The sequence below is a fragment of the Phocoena sinus genome, chromosome 5, assembly GCF_008692025.1.
Source record: "Phocoena sinus isolate mPhoSin1 chromosome 5, mPhoSin1.pri, whole genome shotgun sequence".
Classification (NCBI taxonomy): domain Eukaryota; kingdom Metazoa; phylum Chordata; class Mammalia; order Artiodactyla; family Phocoenidae; genus Phocoena; species Phocoena sinus.
This window is the reverse complement of record NC_045767.1, coordinates 102881691-102902406: the sequence shown is the minus strand read 5'-3', so window position 1 is coordinate 102902406 and position 20716 is coordinate 102881691. Positions and strand designations below refer to the sequence as shown.

The 20716-nt window shown below is 38.2% G+C and overlaps 2 protein-coding genes across 21 annotated transcripts in view; one reads left to right on the top strand and one right to left on the bottom strand.

Annotated features, from left to right (window-relative positions):
• The window catches only part of PTPN13 (protein tyrosine phosphatase non-receptor type 13), a 233843-nt gene extending 230733 nt beyond the window's left edge, over positions 1-3110 (bottom strand). For 12 of the 20 annotated variants that reach the window (XM_032632173.1, XM_032632175.1, XM_032632179.1 and 9 more), the window contains exon 1: positions 2575-3039. The gene's annotated coding sequence lies outside the window, so the exon portion shown is untranslated. Of the gene's footprint in view, positions 1-2574 lie in introns of all 20 variants that reach the window. The other 8 variants (XM_032632176.1, XM_032632177.1, XM_032632192.1 and 5 more) reach the window with 4 other exon arrangements.
• Positions 3111-3290: 180 nt separating this feature from the next.
• The window catches only part of MAPK10 (mitogen-activated protein kinase 10), a 619297-nt gene continuing 601871 nt past the window's right edge, over positions 3291-20716 (top strand). Inside the window, exon 1 of the mRNA XM_032633622.1 lies at positions 3291-3656. The gene's annotated coding sequence lies outside the window, so the exon portion shown is untranslated. The remainder of the gene's footprint in view (positions 3657-20716) is intronic.

Here is a 20716-nt window from a genome sequence, read left to right as displayed (position 1 = left end):
GCTTACAGTGACTATGTAACTTTAACTTAGATCATTGATGTTCTATATTAATTACTCATTAAAAGCTTTTTAAATCCAGTTCCTGGGTTGTTCAACCTATCTTAATTTTCAAATTAAGAAAAGTTGACAGTGGAAAAAATTGGAAATCGAGAGCAACAGACCCTCACCCTTCCCCTCAGCACTAATCCTTCTATTCTGAGACCCAATATCCTTTCTCCTTTTTCAGGCTCCAGCAGTGTAAAGGGACATTAACTCAAATGAGTCACACTTGGTTACATCAGAGGCCTGCGAGGAGAAAACCTTCAATTCTCTATTCTAATTAATGGCATAGACTTCTCCCAAAGCATATGCCAAAATAAGAAAATGTTGACAGGAGTAACTCCTAAAATGCACAGGCTTGGAGTATGGCAGTGTTTCCTTTCGATTTCAATTGGTATTAATTACAATTTAATTATACCACAAAAAATGTTTTGTAGTTTATTTAATAATGTCGAACTCTTGTCAAAAAAAGAGACCATTGTAAAGCAATTATACTCCAATAAAGATGTTAAAAAAAAAAAGAGGAAGAAGCTGCAGCAGCTTATTCTCAGTAGTCCCTTTCTCTAGCTCATTTGGAATGGGTAATAAGATGAGCTGGAAAAATACATACTCAATTGATATAGGGGAAGTTACAATGCCCCTCATCCAATCCCTGACTTATTAAAAGCAGAATAAAGCAAGGATTTGACCTGTTTTTCTTAATAAAAAAATACATAAATTCCATTCATTTCAAGATTGATACCTATCATCTACCACAAACAATTAGCCAATTCTCACATTCACTTCCTGCATTTGAGGCATGCCTCCAGAAAAACATAATGTAAGTTTTACAACTTTTGATCCCACCATAGTATCAAAATCCATCTTTGCAATTGACACTGGTTTTAATGGTTTGTGTATGTGTGTTTATTGTGACATGAAAAGCTATTTATAAATATTTTCAGATGCTGGTAATCACCCTCCAAAAAACAGCAGGCTTTACACGCAAGTAAAAGTTGTGGTGGAACAAATGTAAATTCAAACCTACATAATAGATTTTTTAAAAAAGTTCTTGTATCAACTATACTCCAATAAAAATTAAATAAATAAAAAAATTTTTAAAGTTCATGTAAAAGTGAAACACACTTCAAATTAGTTCCTTTTCTTAATAACTAACCCTAGATATTTTTTCTATTTTTAATTCCACCTTCCATCCTACCATCTCCCCAACACATACTTCCACAAGGCCTCTAGAACATCAAAGTTAGAATACAAAGTTATTATGAAAAAACTATAATAAACTTAAGATTGGACAATAAAGCAGTCAACTCGTCTCTGTACGAATTTACTGAATCAATACATGCATGAACTTAATAAATAATGCTAATGATATTAACATAAGAAATAATTTGTATCATAGCACCAACACAAACAGCCAATGAACAGGAAGCAAGTTTTCACGTTGACCCTCCCAACCCAGCCAACAAGAATTTGGGAAAATACCAACGCTTGTTTCATAATACAACGACTTCCATTTTTTCCCTATCCTTTAGTAAACTCTGTAGATCTAAATTTTAAAATCTTTCTAATTAGTTACCTGCACTCTTCAACCCACAGATCAGGTGTCCTACATTTCGTTTAGGTCCCCGCCTTGAAAACAAACCCGATTGCCCCATTTTCTGAGAGGTAAACTCAGCTCCAGGCAGCTCCCCATGAAGTCACAGCGTTTGTTATTTCAAAGATGCAATTAAACGAAAATGACACAAGGCTGTCCAAGAGATTAGTTGGAAGTGTCTATCATATATGTGTAAGGCCATTGAAAACTGTATTGCTGTTAACCTATTTTAGTGGTAATATTTCTCCCCATTCCCCCTTCTCCAGTGTATTCATAACAGAGGGAAATTAAACTTTGTAAAAACTTTCTTGCTTCTACCAAACTTTAGCTTTCCAGCTTTCGGTACTACAGTATCTTGTAATGAGTAAAGGAGAGAGGGAGAGGGGTGGTTAGCTCCACTCAGAGAAAAGCAATAAAAGAGCTTGCATCAGGCAGTGTCTCTCCCTCAGCCCCCTCTTCCCTACCACCCAACCCCCTCTTCTCCAAGCCCTTACATATACAAATTCTTCTCGGCGGCCTCTAACCACACCATGTCCACAATCATTTACAGAAATTAGAAACAGACTCTGGGAGCCCTTCCCTTAGCACGCACAGAGCAGAGATGTAGTAGCAAGATGGGGCAATGTCACTCTCTATTACCCCACAATCTCTTACCCCCTCTGGGGTTTAATTCCCGAGAATCCGACTTTCCTCCGCGGAGAAGGTGAATCTACCTAATTCACAATAAAACATCATCTCATCCCTCCCCACCCCAGTAACCCCACCCCCACCTAACACACCAAAACACTCCAACCAAAAAAAGTTCCTTCCACCAGGGCAACAGGGTTGATTTTAGGGGCTGGGGCAAAAGCAGAGAGAGGAGGAAAAGAGCGAGCGCGGTACACTTTGTTGGGCACTTTCCGCACACGCAGTCCAGAGCCCAAGGCAGCTCTCGTCCTTACCCGCTCTTCCGGAGACCCGGTCCTACTACTGGAGCGCGGGACGAGGGCTGCGGGAACGCGGCGTCGGGGTGGGCAGCCGGCAGCCCCCGCGGGCGCCCAGAGCCTCCACCTCTTCTTCCCCAAGCGGCTGCGAGCGTGGGCCGAAGGAGCTGGAGAAGGAGCCTGGGGAGGGGGAAAAGAGGAGCAGCATCTCCTCCTCCTCCACGCCTCCGAAACGCCCCTCCAGCCGCGACCCCGGCCGACCGCCTGACCTTCGAGCGCTCGCGCACCCTTCCCGGCCCTCTGCTGCCCGGTACGCCTCCAAGGGCTTCGCCAAACCCTCTGGTGCGGAACAGCTCAACTTCTGCAGCCGGCTCCGAGCGCTGCCGAGGCGGCAGAGGCGGACCGGGAAGCCAGGCAGTGCTGCTCGCCAGCAAGACGGTCTCTAGGGGATGTAATCATGGTGTGTCACCCTCGCCGCGCCGCGGCTGCCGGAGCTACTCGCTTCACTCAGGCTACACCTCACGCGCCCGCAGCGGCTCCGCCCAGTTCATGTCAATCAACCCTCCCCGGATTCCCGGAGCACAGCGGATCTCCGACCCCGCCGTCCCCTCGGCCTCATTGGCCCGACAGCCCTCCAGCCCCGCCCCCTCCCTAGGGACAAGGTCGCCGGGGAGACAGGCGCCCAGGTTCCCATGACAACCGGAGTCTCGGGCCTGGCTTTTCGCGTTCTTCTGGCTTGCCAGACGCTCAGGTTGATGGCCTGGCAACGAAGTTCTTAGCCCCTGCGGGGTGGGCTCTTAATTTATGGCCAAGTTGAAAATGCAGCTGACCGCCCCCACACTTCCAACTTCAGAAACAGAACTTTGTGGCCCAGCAGAGTGCCAGGGAGAGTGAAAAATGCCCTGCTCCTGCCCTGTCAATCGAAATAACCCCTCCCCCCTTGCCCTCCCTTGCCTCCAGCCTTGTTTCCATATTCCCACCGGGCGGATTTGGGCTTTGAAAGGGTGAGGAGAAGAAGAATGAGAGAAAGAGCAGGGCTGTGCCAGCTCCCTGCAGCAATATAGCGACTTGGAAATGGCGGGGTCAATGAAAACATCTCGGTGAGTATTCCCACAGTTGTAAAATGATCTTCAAAGGTATGGTGGCAACACTTGGTAAACCCCAAATGCCCTCAGGAAAACTCACATTCTCATATTTGTAAAAAAAAAAAAAAAAAAAGTGTATAAATTCTTGTAATTTTCCTTCTGAAGCTCAGATAATCCTAAATTTAAAAAAAAAAGTAAAATGTTTGACAAAATGGAATAAAATAAAGGCATCCATTTTTCTATAGGACTACACATTACGACTTAGCAGAAGTATGTCCTAGCAGCTATGACCCTCCTGCAAGCTAAAAGATTTGGGTTACAACAATTTACAAGGAAGTCTTACTGAATTCATGAGCGAATGGTATCTTGTCATTTGAGTTTAAAAAGTTTGGGTTTATTCTCAGAAGTATGAGGTAAATCTGGTACAAGGGGACCTGGGAGTTAATTTAGTCTTGGGCCCCTAATGTTGAGCCCTAGGTGAAACTTAACTTTATGGCTGGTTCCAAAATGGAGAGATCTGAAGCAAAGTTAGAGCTGCAACCCTAGCCCCTGAGGCTGCTGTACACGTATGATGAATGAGGGGATTAATAGTAATGGTTTACCTTTGGCGAGCCTTGAGTTTTCATTATCTCATTTACTAAATGAATATCTGTGATGGATGTGTTCAGTCAAATATGCCTTGCAAATGTGCACTGAATGTGATTACTCACAGCGCTAAACAATAGAAAATAGACAGCAGAATTTTAAGATAAGGGTCCTGCCCTCAAGGAGATAACCACAGAGCCTAAGGAAGAAAACTAGCATTCTTGAAACAATTTGAGATTATAGTTAGAATGTGCAGCCAAACACTGAGTGCAGTAGTCAATGAGAGAAAGTCTGTGTTCTGTAGAAAGGGCTGGATTAGTCAGATTAAGGAGGAAAAGAATTTAAACTGGGCTTTGTAGGGTAGGGAGTGGGATGAAAGAAGCAAAGATGAAGAAAGACATTTGAAGGAAACAAAGTAAAACCAAAGTGCAACAGCAGGAATAGAGTGGTGAAAGTAAATAACAGTAAGATCAGCCAAGTTGAACTAGAGACAGAAATGAAGGATTGGAGCCCTTTTCCCAGGCTTTCCCCCATTTTCTGAAGTAGTTTTTAAATGTTCTGGTTGAAGTATCAGGGTGGTAAGGTAGAGAGGGAGAGATAGTTTCATGAGAATAAAAACCTCCATGGAACATCAGCCGCTGTTTGCCACTGAGAGAAAGTTCATGTATTTATTAGAAAGAAAAGCAACATCCATAATACTTGGAATAACTTGTGAATTCATGTCAGAAAGAAAGTATAAAGAGCATAGTGTTGGAAATTTTCACAAAAGTAGACAAACCACAGTGTTATGAGCAGTTTTCCTTTTTTTTTTTGTTTTTGCATTAAGACCATTTCAGGTGATTGCCCTCAAGGCTCTGTCACCAGTAATCCTTCTGTTTTGTATGAGCTGAAAGGCTGGTTTTAAAATAAATGGCTGTGATACCAAAATCTGATAAAGTGTACACAAAAGAGAAATCTATAGGTTAATCTCCTTTTGGATATAATATAAAATTAAAATACAATATTAACAATAGAAACTAGAACTACATTACAAATGACATGCCAAAGTTAAGAGGAATTATGCCAGGTATATAAGAATAATTCAATAATATAAAACTTATTCATATAGTTGACTATATTAATAAGTCAAAGGAGAAAAGCGGTATCTCAATTGATATTGAAAAGGATTTTGTAAAATCCAGCATCATTCCTTAATAAAAATTTTTAAAGAATATATTTTTATATCAAAGCCAGAAACTTGCTGAATAATGAAACACTGTACTTATTCCTGCTGAAGTCAGGAACAAGGCCAAGAATGCCCACCATCACACCATGTAAGGCAATGACAGCCCATGAAATTAGATATGGAATAGAAACAAGAAATTAAAATACTGAAAATGTTAGGATTGTCATCTGTTTGCAAATTATATGAAAACTCCAGGGATCAACAGAAAACCTTTTAGAAGCAATAAAAGGTGAGTTAGAGTAACATTTTACATTTTGGTAGACAAAACCAAGAAGTGGTACAAGTTACAGTCATCCTAATACAGATGGAAAGTTTGATAATGTGCTCTGTTTCTTCACACCCTCACCAACACAGTATCATCAAACTCTCTGATCTTTGCCAGTCTAATAGATACAAAATGCTACCACATTACAGCTATAATTTCCATTCTCTTATGAGCATCTTTTTATATGCTTACAAGCCATTCTATTTTCTGTTATCAAAAATATTATCCCATGTTTTCTTCTAGAACTTTTATAGCCTTCACAGTTTATTCTTTGATCCATATGGAATTTATTTTGGTGGCAGCAGCAGCTATCCACTTGTCCCCCAAAACCTTAAAAGAATTTGTAAATTTTACTACATAACATGTAAAGCTTCTATAGAGTAATAAAATGACAATGAATAAGAAATTTACAAAAGAAGAAATTCAGAAAAGCAATGAATATTTAAAAATAAAACAACTGTATAAATAAAAATTAAAACAAAATGAGGTATTTATAACTATCAAATTAGAAAAATACTATCAAAATAGAAAAATACTTTTAAAGACATATCTGATATTGGTGAAAATATGTGAAATAGATATTGTCTCATCCCTGTTCGTAGGATTATAAGTTGGCTTATTCCATTTGGGAGTGCAACTGCAGTGTCTTTCATAATTTATAATGTTTATATCCTTTAACTTACTCCATTTTGGAAATTTATCCTATAGAAATATTTATACACATGACCACAGATATAATCAAGAATATTCTTTGCAGTGTTGTTGCTAGTCATAAAATTAAAAACAGCTGGAGAGGGTGTGGAGCAAAGAGAACCCTCTTGCACTGTTGGTGAGAATGTAAATTGATACAACCACTATGGAGAACAGTATGGAGGTTCCTTAAAAAACTAAAAATAGAACTACCATATGACCCAGTAATCCCACTACTGGGCATATACCCTGAGAAAACCATAATTCAAAAAGACACATGTGGGCTTCCCTGGTGGCGCAGTGGTTGGGAGTCCACCTGCCGATGCGGGGGACACAGGTTCGTGCCCCGGTCTGGGAGGATCCCACATGCCGCGGAGCGGCTGGGCCTGTGGGCCATGGCCGCTGAGCCTGCGCGTCCAGAGCCTGTGCTCTGCAATGGGAGAGGCCACGACAGTGAGAGGCCCGCATACAGCAAAAAAAAAAAAAAGACACATGCACCCCAATGTTCATTGCAGCACTATTTACAATAGCCAGGACATGGAAGCAACCTAAATGCCTATCAACAGAAGAATGGATAAAGAAGATGTGGTACATATATATAATGGAATATTACTCAGCCATAAAAAGGAGTGAAATTGGGTTATTTGTAGAGACGTGGATGGACCTAGAGACTATCATACAGAGTGAAGTAAGTCTGAAAGAGTAAAACAAATATTGTATATTAACACATATATGTGGAATCTAGAAAAATGGTACAGATGAACCAGTTGGCAAGGCAGAAATATAGACACAGATGTAAAGAACAAACGTATGGACACTAAGTGGAGAGAGTGGGTTGGGGGGTGGTGGTGGGATGAATTGGGAGATTGGGATTGATGTGTATGCACTAATATGTATAAAATAGATTAATAAGAACCTGCTGTATAAAAAATAAATAAATAAAACTAAAAACAAAGTAAATGTCCATAATGGTGGATTGCTTAAATTAACTATGGTCACCCACATATACTACCTATTGACAAAATCAAGTGGCCGTACAGAATGATCTGATTTCTGTTCAAAAGTACTTATATCTATGTATATGGCAATATTTATACTGTTAACAGTGGTTTCTATGAGGATTTTTATTTAAAATCTTCACAAAAAGCATGTTTACTTTTGTTTTTTTTAAATTCACACTCCATTACTTTTATTTATTTATTTGTTTCTTTGTTTATTTATTTATGGCTGTGTTGGGTCTTCGTTGCTGCACACGGGCTTTCTCTAGTTGCGGCGAGCGGGAGCTACTCTTCGTTGCAGTGTGCAGGCTTCTCATTGCAGTGGCTTCTCTTGTTGTGGAGCACGGGCTCTAGTTGTGTGGGCTTCAGTAGTCGTGGCACGCGGGCTCAGTAGTTGTGGCTTGCAGGCTCTAGACTGTAGGCTCAGTAGTTGTGGTGCACGGGCTTAGTTGCTCCACAGCATTTGGGATCTTCCCAGACCAGGGCTCGAACCCATGTCCACTACATTGGCAGGTGGATTCTTAACCACTGTGCTACCAGGGAAGTCCCATGTTTACTTTTCTATAAAAAGCCAAGGGGATTAAAAGGCAAACTGCCAGCTGGAAAATAAATTAGTCATGGGGCTGTAGCGTACAGCAAAGGGACTATAGTTGGTAATACTCTATTGTACATTTGAAAGTTGCTAAGAGAGTAGATCTTAAAAGTTTTCATCATGAGAAAAAAATTTTTGTAAATTAATTAAATTTAAATTAAATTAAAAATTCAGGGACTTCCCTGGGGGTGCCTCAAAGGTTGAAATGAATTCTAGGCTAATCTAAATCTGTAAATAGCAGTCTTTTTCCAGCTGGCTTCTTATGTTCATCTCAATATAAAATATTTGTATTCTGGCTTGTACTAACTATTCTAGTGTTTTTTTCCACCTTTAAGCCCAGAAACATATTATCCTTTCTTGCTTACAGAGTAAGGACTGTGATGGGAACTTTGCCCAGGTGAGAATCAGAAGCAAGATAAGTAATCCACCAAAACATGAGCAGGTAATTGGAGCACAAACTCTGACAGTGCTTAAGGAAGACTTTGTGAGGCAGTACTGACACTTCCAAGTGAACCAAGAATTAGCTAGGGAAAAAATGCAGCAATGGAAACCAGATAGGACTACAGTTACCCTCAGGTCCGTTGAATAGGCAGGTTATTTTCTTTTGGTGGTAGCTGAACTCTCTTTAAAATGTGAGAATTCCCCTAGGATGTAGAGTTACATGACAGCAATGGCAAAGATAACTCTAAACATTGGGAGGCAGCCTTGTAGCTCAGTACACTGAAAGAGCACAGCATTTGCACTCAGAAGACCCAAGTACAAATCTTGGCAAGTCACCTAACTTCTTTGAGCATCATTTTCCTCTTTTATAAAGTGAAGGAAATAAGAATAGCTGATATGTTCCACATATAATAACCTGTAATGTTCTTTCAGTATTCAATAGGATTACATGAAATACGTGTATGAAAACGATTTGTGAACTTTAAAGCACTGTTTTAAAAAATCAAATAACAGCAATAACCAAAGCTGTACAGATTTTTGGAATTAGTGTTTTAGTGTAAATGAGAAAGAAATTTTACATAATCTCTTTCATTCTGAAGACGAACTTTAGAAAATATTTACTAGGTGCCAGGGCTAGCCAGTCCTATGAAAGGTTAAGTCAGAAAAATTTAATTGTGGTGCTTCTGTATCTTCTGCTTTTCTCTGCCAGCCAGATTCTTGGCTCTTTTCCAATTTCCCCCTACTGGCCCCAAACTGACCAGGGCTTATTAGTTACTCTGATTAGGGCTGGCACCCTGTTAGGTTAAAAGCATTCACCCTACTCCTGCTTGATTTGCCAAGTGCTCTACCTGACTCAAAATATTTCTCTCCCCTGAATGCCTCAGCTGGTAATTCTCACTTTTAGTCACTAATGAGTTAAACTACAAGGTGTTAACTTTAAAAGTTTGAAGTTTTACCATCAAAAGTTTGAGGCTTTACCTTCCAGCTTTCTCTCTTTGCATATTAGCATGATTGATTTATCAGATTAGGTAGTTGTCACTTTAAACCTGGAGGGTGAGACATACTGGAGAGGTAAATTTTAATTAATGAAGGGGAAGGAGGAATGAGGGGAAGCTAGTTTCATTATGAGTGGAAGAGAAAGAATGAGAGAAAGGAATTTGGTGGGGAAGAGGTATGTGGTATGAGGGTGGCCCTTAGGGCTGATGATACCAAGGGAGGGGATCAGAGAAGTATATGTAGTACTAAAGGGGTGTGGCACTGAAGTCAAACTGCCTAATTCACAATTTTTTCTAGGGCTGGTCCTATCTGACTCATTTCTACTACTTGCCCTGGCAAGTTATGTAACTGCCTCTTCACTTTGGTTGAAGGGAGTATGGCAAATAAGCACAGCCCTTCTGCTTTTTGAAACTTAGCCATGTCTCAACACACACAAAGTAATTTAATGTGAATATGCTGTCATCCAAATCTGACCTACTGGGACTTGCCTTAGGATTCATGACTGTTAATCTTGATTTTTTTGTGTGTTCCCAGAAATGGAAACCAAATCAGAAGTTAAGCTTTCTAGTTTATGTTTTGTCTTAAAGAGGGTGATTTTACACTGTTTGATGAGAGCGAGCTGCTGCACAAGAAAAGGCTTTGTTAGGTGGAATTGGAATGTTTAATAAAATAAAGGATCACTTTGTAAAAAATTTCTCAAAAGTTGATTGCCTTGATTTTTTCATTCTCCCCTGTAATGTCTAAAAGAAAACTTAGGAGGAAAAATGGTCTTATTTATGGAAACTGGTTATCAGTTTAGGGCCAAATCCAGGCTTATGATATCATATAAATGGGAGAAATATTGAACCTGCCATACTTTACAACCACATGAAGAGAGGAAATTTGTCTTGGAGAACTGAAGCTAAGCAGTCCTTTGGTTCATCTAAAAAGTTAAAGTAGGGAACTGTAAAAAATTATACATATATAACTTAGGCATTTTACTTTTACTAAAAACCTATCATTATGCATTCATTAGCAAATCTTTTGATTCTGGGTCAAGGCCTTTCTGACCATGAATCTGCTATTTAGAGTTCCAGGTTGTCTTTTTTACATAAACCCTTCTCAAATGCAAAATCTACAATTTTCTGTTTTGTTTTTTGTTAAAGGAAACACAGAACCTAAGGATACTCATGAAATAATATGACAGAGTATTTCTATATTTGTATAATATATTCCAGTTTTCTTGCTTCCAGTAATTTGTGGCAGTAATTTGTCTTTCTTTTTTTTTTTTATTATTTATAATTATTTCTTTTTGTTTTGTTTTATTATATTTTTTACCTTATTTTAAGGATGGGTATTCTTATTTCTGTAAACATGTCATTTCAATTTTCATAGGATTTGCATCAAATCTGTAGACTGCTTTGAATAGTATGGACATTTTAATTTTTTAATGCCTTCCAATCCATGAACATGAGATGTCTTTCCACTTATTTGAATCTTCTTTATTTCTTTCAGCAATGTTTCAGCCTCCTTTCTGTAGCATTCAACTTTTAAAAATTGTTGTAAAATATACATAACATAAAATTAACCACTTTCAACTTCATTTGCAATAGGAAAAATATCTTTTACACTTGTACTTAATAAAGTATATAAAATTTAAATTACCTAATTACATTAGCAAGAATAACTAACATTAAGAGTTTGGAAAACTAAAACAATTGATTTTTATGTAAGCTTCATAAGGGCAGGATATTTGTCTGTTTTATTCACTCCTGTGTCCCTAACTGCTAGAACGATGCCTGTCACATAGTAGGTACTCAGACACTATTAAGGGAATGAATGGATGGCTCTTGGTAGTTAACAGCTGGAGGAAGGATAAATGTGAGTATACAATGATATAGCCCATTAATAAACCTTCAAAGGCCACAGACCTCAGTCTGTGTGTCTTACAGAGGGAATAGAGAACATTAATCTCGTGGTTTGACTAAGTGAAGGTCATTTCATAGCGCTTCTATTTTACCTTGAAAAATTCCCGTGTAATGCTGAGCACAGTATCTTATACACAATGTCTTCAGAAAATAATCTTTGTAATTTTTGTTGTAATAATCTTTGTAATCTTTGTTGATTGTTGGTTGATATCACTCTACTGAGGGAGGGAGGCACAAGAGGCCTGTTTTGGGGGGGAAAACAAAGAGCCAGGGTAGTTAATTTGATATTATCATGAATGAAGTTAAAGTTTGTATAGTTTTGGTAAAACCAAAGTCTTGATAATATTTGCACTATATGTGCAAAAACTGTTGCTTAATTTTGTCTGTTTCATACGACTATTGTAAATCATATATTGAAAATCCTATGTTTATATTAGTAATATGGCATCTAGCCCTTGAAAATAATATAATTTTATAATGTACTTCTAACAACATAAACAAATATGTATTAGCTATTTTGCCTTGGACATTTAAGTTTGTTCTTCCCAATAGGGATTGTTTTTGACTTTGAAAGAGCTAGAGATTACTTTTGGTTTATTTTTCTATTTTTTCATAAATGGATTGGATATTTGTTATTACTTTCACTTTCACAGTTGATAAATATTTCTTGTACTTTTGAAGAGAAAGGAAAAAACTTTCAGATTTACTACGATGCTCCTAAGAATTCCTATTATACTTGACACCTGATTAATGATATTTTAACAGAAAATTAATTTCTATTTAGGCATCAGTTCTGCATATCTTTTGTTTCACACGCCACTTCAGGGTTTGAAGAGCGATTTACCATGTTTTCATAATTTCTAGAAATTTATCAGTGCCAACTAGTAACATATAAGAACATTCAGTTCAACTGTTATGTTATGCTTTTATTCCTATTAATAATGATTTTAAAAATTGATAGTCTCTTCAAAGCTACAGATATAGATTGTATAAAGAATTTCAAATTCTTACATCTCAATCTTCACCAAAATAGCACACATACACATGATGACAAACAACTCAAAGAAAGATAAGTTGGCTACACAAAACCGAACAAGAGTGAACATACAAATTTGTTCAGACAGAACACCCATTTGGGGGGATTTCATGTGACTGAAGTATCATTGATGGAGTTTTGATAAAGTGCTTGCTGTTTTTCTTTGTTTTTAATTTCCTGCCTGTGAATATACATAATTTTCATGGAATAATCTTGATTTAATTTTCATAATTAGAGAGCTGATAAAATCTATATTTTACAGTTCTTATCTTTTTTTTTTTTTTTTACAGACTTCAGAATGAATCTCGGGACTTCCCTGGTGGTGCCGTGGTAAAGAATCCACCTGCCAATGCTTGGGACACGGGTTTGAGCCCTGGTCCAGGAAGATCCCACATGCCGCGGAGCAACTAAGCCTGTGCGCCACAACTACTGAGCCTGTGCGCCTGCAGCCTGTGCTCTGCAACAAGAGAAGCCACCGCAGTGAGAAGCCCGCTCAACACAATGAATGAGTAGCCCCGCTGTGCGCAGCAACGAAGACCCAATGCAGCCAAAAATAAATAAATTAAATAAATTAAAAAAGAAAAAATGAATCTCTTTATTCACGCATTTTGAAAGTGGTTATTTTGTGATTCACATGCTAAAAATATGACAACAGTTGTTATATACAAACCATTCTTATGGTGTTCATATATATAGGCATAACAACTCAATATCATCTCTTTACTTTTTTTTTTTTTATTTATTTATGGCTACGTTGGGTCTTCGTTGCTGCGCGGGGGATTTCTCTAGTTGTGGAGGCGGCTATTCTTCGTTGCGGTGCGTGGGCTTCTCATTGCGCATCCTCTCTTGTTGTGGAGCACAGGCTCCAGGCATATGGCTCGCCGGCTCTACAGCGCAGGCTTAGTAGTTGTGATGCATGGGCTTAGTTGCTCCGTGGCATGTGGGATCTTCCTGGACCAGGGCTCAAACCGGTGTACCCTGCATTGGCAGGCGGATTCCTAACCACTGTGCCACCAGGGAAGCCCATCATCTCTTTACTTTAAATATACTTTTTTTTCTGGAATTTTTGAATTTTATTTTATTTATTTTTTTATACAGCAAGTTCTTATTACTCATCAATTTTATACACATCAGTGTATACATGTCAATCCCAATCACCCAATTCATCCCACCACCACCCCCACGCCCCACAGCTTTCAAAGCTTGGTGTCCATACGTTTGTTCTCTACATCTGAGTCTCAATTTCTGCCCTACAAACCGGTTCGTCTGTACCATTTTTCTAGGTTCCACATACATTCATTAATATACAATATTTGTTTTTCTCTATCTAACTTACTCTGTGTGACAGTCTCTAGATCCATCAACGTCTCAACAAATGACCCAATTTCATTCCTTTTCATGGCTGAGTAATATTCCATTGTATATAGGTACCACATCTTCTTTATCCATTCGTCTGTAGATGGGCATTTAGGTTGCTTCCATGACCTGGCTATTGTAAATAGTGCTGCAATGAACATTGAGGTGCATGTGTCTTTTTGAATTATGGTTTTCTCTGGGTATATGCCCAGTAGTGGGATTGCTGGATCATATGGTAATTCTATTTTTAGTATTTTAAGGAGCCTCCATACTGTTCTGCATAGTGGCTGTATCAATTTACATTCCCACCAACAGTGCAAGAGGGTTGCCTTTCCTCCACACCCTCTCCCGCATTTGTTGTTTGTAGATTTTCTGATGATGCCCATTCTAACTGGTGTGAGGTGATACCACATTGTAGTTTTGATTTGCATTTCTCTAATAATTAGTGATGTAGAGGAGCTTTTCATGTGCTTCTTGGCCATCTGTACGTCTTCTTTGGAGAAATGTCTATTTAGGTCTTCTGCCCATTTTTGGATTGTGGTGTTTGTTTTTTAAATATTGAGCTGCATGAGCTGTTTATATATTTTGGATATTAATCCTTTGTCCGTTGATTCATTTGCAAATATTTTCTCCCATTCTGAGGGTTGTCTTTTCGTCTTGTTTATGGTTTCCTTTGCTGTGCAAAAGCTTTGAAGATTCATTAGGTCCCATTTGTTTATTTTTGTTTTTATTTCCATTACTCTAGGAGGTAGATCAAAAAAGTTCTTGCTGTGATTTATATCAAAGAGTGTTCTGCCTATGTTTTCCTCTAAGAGTTTTATAGTGTCCGGTCTTACAGTTAGGTCTCAAATCCATTTTGAGTTTATTTTTGTGTATGGTGTTAAGGAGTGTTCTAATTTCATTCTTTTACATGTAGCTGTCCAGTTTTCCCAGCACCACTTATGGAAGAGACTGTCTTGTCTCCATTGTATATCCTTGCCTCCTTTGTCATAGGTTAGTTGACCATAGGTGCGTGGGTTTATCTCTGGGCTTTCTATCTTGTTCCATTGATCTATGTTTCTGTTTTTCTGCCAGTACCATATTGTCTTCATTACTGTATCTTTGTAGTATCGTCTGAAGTCAGGGAGTCTGATTCCTCCAGCTCCGTTTTTTTCCCTCAAGACTCCTTTGGCTATTCAGGGTCTTTTGTGTCTCCGTACAAATTTTAAGATTTTTTTTGTTTTAGTTCCATAAAAAATGCCATTGGTGGGCTTCCCTGGTGGCGGAGTGGTTGAGAGTCTGCCTGCTGATGCAGGGAACATGGGTTCGTGCCCTGGTCCGGGAAGATACCACATGCCGCAGAGCGGCTGGGCCCGTGAGCCATGGCTGCTGAGCCGGTGCGTCCAGAGCCTATGCTCCGCAATGGGAGAGGCCACAACAGTGAGAGGCCCGTGTACAACAACAACAACAAAAAAAATTGCCATTGGTAATTTGATAGGGATTGCATTGCATCTGTACATTGCTTTGGGTAGTATAGCCATTTTCACAATATTGGTTCTTCCAACCCAAGAACATGGTATATCTCTCCATATGTTTGTGTCATCTTAATTTCTTTCATCAGTGTCTTACAGTTTTCTGCATGCAGCTCTTTTGTCTCCCTAGGTAGGTTCATTCCTAGGTATTTTATTATCTTTGTTGCAATAGTAAATGGGAGTGTTTCCTTAATTTCTCTTTCAGATTTTTCACCATTAGTGTATAGGAATGCCAGAGATTTCTGTGCATTAATTTTGTATCCTGCAACTTTACCAAATTCATTGGTTAGCTCTAGTAGTTTTCTGGTGGCATCTTTAGGATTCTCAATGTATAGTATCATGTCATCTGCAAACAGTGACAGTTTTACTTCTTCTTTTCCAATTTGTATTTATTTTATTTCTTTTTCTTCTCTGATTGCCGTGGCTAGGACTTCCAAATCTATGTTGAAAAATAGTGGTGAGAGTGGACATCCTTGTCTTATTCCTGATCTTAGAGGAAATGCTTTCAGTTTTTCACCATTGAGAATGATATTTGCTGTGGGTTTGTCATATATGGCCTTTATTATGTTGAGGTAGGTTCCCTCTATGCTCACTTTCTGGAGAGTTTTTATCATAAATGGGTCTTGAATTTTGTCAAAAGCTTTTTCTACATCTATTGAGATGATCACAAGGTTTTTATTCTTCAATTTGTTAATATTGTGTATCACATTGATTCATTTGCGTATATTGAAGAATCCTTGCATCCCTGGGATAAATCCCACTGGATCATGGTGTATGATCCTTTTAATGTGTTGTTGGATTCTGTTTCCTAGTATTTTTTGAGAATTTTTGCATCTATATTCATCAGTGATATTGGTCTGTAATTTTCTTTCTTTGTAGTATCTTTATCTGCTTTTGGTATCAGGGTGATGGTGGCCTCATAGAATGAGTTTGGGAGTGTTCCTTCCTCTGCAGTTTTTTGGAAGAGTTTGAGAAGGATGGGTGTTAGCTCTTCTCTAAATGTTTGATAGAATTCACCTGTGAAGACCTCTGGTCCTGGACTTTTGTTTGTTGGAAATTTCATTTCAATTTCATTACTTGTGATTGGTCTGTTCATATTTTCTATTTCTTTCTGGTTCAGTCTTGGAAAGTGATACCTTTCTAAGAATTTGTCCATTTCTTCCAGGTTGTCCATTTTTTTGGCATAGAGTTGCTTGTAGTAGTCTCTTGGGGTGCTTTGTATTTCTGCGGTGTCTGTTGTAACTTCTCCTTTTTCATTTTTAATTTTATTGATTTGAGTCCTCTCCCTCTTTTTCTTAATGAGTCTGGCTAGTGGTTTATCAATTTTTTTTTATCTTCTCAAAGAACCAGGTTTTAGTTTTATTAATCTTTGCTATTGTTTTCTTTGTTTCTGTTTCATTTATTTCTGCTCTGGTCTTTATGGTTTCTTTCCTTCTGCTAACTTTGGGTTTTGTTTTTTCTTCTTTCTCTAGTTCCTTTAGGTGTAAGGTTAGATTGTTTAATTGAGATTTTTCTTGTTTCTTGAGGTAGGCTTGTATAGCTATAAACTTCCCTCTTAGAACTGCTTTTGCTGCATCCCATAGGTTTTGGATCATTGTGTTTTCATTGTTATTTGTCTCTAGGTATATTTTGATTTCCTTTTGGTTTTTTCAGTGATCTCTTGGTTATTTAGTAACGTATTGTTTGGCCTCCATGTATTTGTGTTTTTTGCATTCTTTTCCCTGTAATTCATTTCTAATCTCCTAGTGTTGTGGTCAGAAAAGAGGTTTGATATGATTTCAATTTTCTTAAATTTACTGAGGCTTGATTTGTGAACCAAGATGTGATCTATCCTGGATAATGTTCCATGTTCACTTGAGAAGAAAGTGTAATCTGCTGTTTTTGAATGGAATATCCTATAAATATCAATTAAATCTATCTGGTCTATTGTGTCATTTAAAGCTTCTGTTTCCTTATTTATTTTCATTTTGGATGATCTGTCCATTGGTGTAAGTGAGGTTTTAAAGTCCCTCACTATTATTGTGTTACTGTTGATTTCCTCTTTTATAGCTGTTAGCAGTTGCCTTATGTATTGAGGTGCTCCTATGTTGGGTGCATATATATTTATAATTGTTATATCTTCTTCTTGGATTGATCCCTTGATCATTACATAGTGTCCTTCCTTGTCTCTTGTAACATTCTTTATTTATTTATTTATTTTTAATTTTTATTATTATTATTTTTTTAATTTTTTTTCTTGTAACATTCTTTATTTTAAAGTCTACTTTATCTGATATGAGTATTGCTACTCCAGCTTTCTTTTGATTTCCATTTGCATGGAATATCTTTTTCCATCCCCTCAGTTTCAGTCTGTGTATCCCTAGGTCTGAAGTAGGTCTCATGTAGACAGCATATATATGGGTCTTGTTTTTGTGTCATTTAGCGAGCCCTGTGTCTTTTTGTTGGAGCATTTAATCCATTCACGTTTAAGGTAATTATCGATATGTGTGTTCCTATGACCATTTTCTTAATTGTTTTCTGTTTTTTTTTTTTTTTTTTTTTTTTTTTTTTAATTTATTTATTTATTTATATTTGGCTGTGTTGTGTCTTCGTTTCTGTGTGAGGGCTTTCTCCAGTTGCGGCAAGTGGGGGCCACTCTTCATCGCGGTGCGCGGGCCTCTCACTATTGTGGACACTCTTGTTGCATAGCACAGGCTCCAGACACGCAGGCTCAGTAGTTGTGGCTCACGGGCTCAGTTGTTCCGTGGCATGTGGGATCTTCCCAGACCAGGGCTCAAACCCATGTCCCCTGCATCGGCAGGCAGATTCTCAACCACTGCGCCACCAGGGAAGCCCTTCTGTTTGTTTTTGCAGGTCCTTTTCTTCTGTTGTGTTTCCCACTTAGAGAAGTTCCTTTAGCATTTGTTGTAGAGCTGGTTTGGTAGTGTTGAATTCTCTTAGCTTTTGTATGTCTGTAAAGCTTCTGATTTCTCCATCGAATCTGAATGAGATCCTTGCTGGGTAGAGTAACGTTGGTTGTAGCTTCTTCCCTTTCATCACTTTAAGTATATCATGGCACTCCCTTCTCGTTTTGTAGAGTTTCTGCTGAGAAATCAGCTGTTAAGCTTTTGGGAGTTCCCTTGTATGTTATTTGTCATTTTTCCCTGCTGCTTTCAATAATTTTTCTTTGTCTTTAATTTTTGCCAATTTGATTACTATGTGTCTCCGTGTGTTTCTCCTTGGGTTTATGCTGTATGGGGCTCTCTGTGCTTCCTGGACTTGGGTGTCTATTTCCTTTCCTATGTTAGGGAAGTTTTTGACTATAATCTGTTGAAATATTTTCTCGGGTCCTTTCTTTCTCTCTTCTCCTTCTAGGACCCCTATAATGCCAATGTTGTTGCATTTAATGTCGTCCTGGAGGTCTCTTAGGGTGTCTTCATTTCATTTTAATCTTTTTTCTTTATTTTGTTCTGCAGCAGTGAATTCCAGCATTCTGTCTTCCAGGTCTCTTATCCGTTCTTCTGCCTCAGTTATTCTGCTATAGATTCCTTCTAGTGTAGTTTTCATTTCAGTTATTGTATTGTTCATCTCTGTTTGTTTGTTCTTTAATTCTTCTAGGTCTTTGTTAAACATTTCTTGCATCTTCTTGATCTTTGTCCCCATTCTTTTCTGAGGTCCTGGGTCATTTTCAGTATCATTATACTGAATTCTTTTTCTGGAAGGTTGCCTCTCTCCACTTCATTTAGTTGTTTTTCTGAGATTTTATCTTGTTCCTTCATCTGGTACATAGCCCTCTGCCTTTTCATCTTGTCTATCTTTCTGTGAATGTGGTCTATCATATTTTTGATAGAATGTTATTCTTTTTTAACCTCTGGAAAGTTCTAAGGGGCAAATGCCTTCTTTGCTTATTTAGTTTCTGTTTTAATTTCTTCCAATTATTTTATATATGTTTAAATTTTTTCTTTCCCTGTTTTCTGGGTTTTTTTTTTTTTTGTGGCTGCACCGAGCAGCATGCGGGATCTTAGTTCCCTGACCAGGGATGGAACCCTCGCCCCCTGCAGTGTCTTCACGACTGGACTGCCAAGGAAGTCACATCGTTCCCTGTTTTAAGGCGTTCAGCTGATCCTCTCCTTTCTTTCAGTAGTCTTTTATTTGAGACAAGGGTATGCCTATATGCCTTAAAAAAATTCAAGCAGACGTGGTGCAATGACTTGTGACTATCTGCTGGGTCATCTATTTTCAAAGTAATTTCTTTTCTTACCTGAAATAAAAGGCACTCATGAATTTAATATATATCCCAAAGATAGTGTTAATTTGCGTTGGAATAGAAAACCATTCATTCAAATACTATTGGCCGTAGAATAGTGGTTTTACTGAGAGTATAAAATAGGCTTTGGTCTTGGGAAGAATCTTCGAAGGGCCACAGAGGAACTCACTCTCCTTTGATTTCACAGCTCCAGGCCAAATCAGCCTTACTGGAGCAGTGTGAAGAGTAGTATTCCCGAGTTAACTTGGTGGATGGTTGTTATGTGCTGCATTTTTCTTTCTCTCCTCTACCAAGTCCCCATTCTGAGCTCCACTCAAAGAAATATGTTTCCAACTGAGCCGTCCAGGTTGCATGGGGTTGGGGGATGGGAAATAGTAGAAAGAAGGTGGGAGTTTTTAATTATTTACACAGTTCTAAGCCCCTTAATTTCCCATTAAAATCTTGTTGAAAAACATTTGAATTCAATGTGTTTACTTAAGCTTTTAGCATTTGTTTTATGAGCTTTGACTATATCAAGAATGATTTTTTGATATGAGATTAAAATCTTTGATAAAGAAGCATATTATTGAAATTTTAAGTAATTACTATTTAGCAGTACAGAAAATGATAAAAAATTTAGCCAATTTTTAAAACCACTGATTTATTTTTATCTAGTACAAGGGATATTGTTAGGTCTAATTGTGACTTTGTTTCCAAACATACGATTTGTTTAGGTACAAATTTTTATTGAGTTGGCTTAACTAGTAAGTTTTTTTTTTTTTTTGGCTGTGTTGGGTCTTCATTGCTACACGCAGGCTTTTCTCTGGTTGCAGTGAGCTGGGACTACTGTTTGTTGCAGTGCACGGGCTTCTCTTGTTGTGGAGCACGGGCCCTAGGCACGCAGGCTTCAGTAGTTGTAGCACACAGGCAGTAGTTGTGGCTCATGGGCTCTAGAGTGCAGGCTCAGTAGTTGTGGCACACAGGCTTAGTTGCTCTGTGGCATGTGGGATCTTCCCAGACCAGGGCTCAATCCCATGTCCCCTGCATTGGCAGGCAGATTCTTAACCACTGTACCACCAATGAAGCCCCCCTAGTAACTTCTAAAAACATAGAAAGTGTACACTTGATTTTAAAAATATTTTTCTTTTAGTATACCTGAGAACTGAAAAACTTTTTTAAATTGTTAAGTAATTATTTAATAGTTGTTAAATAATTGTTAAATAATAATTACATCTCTTTAATAGAGAC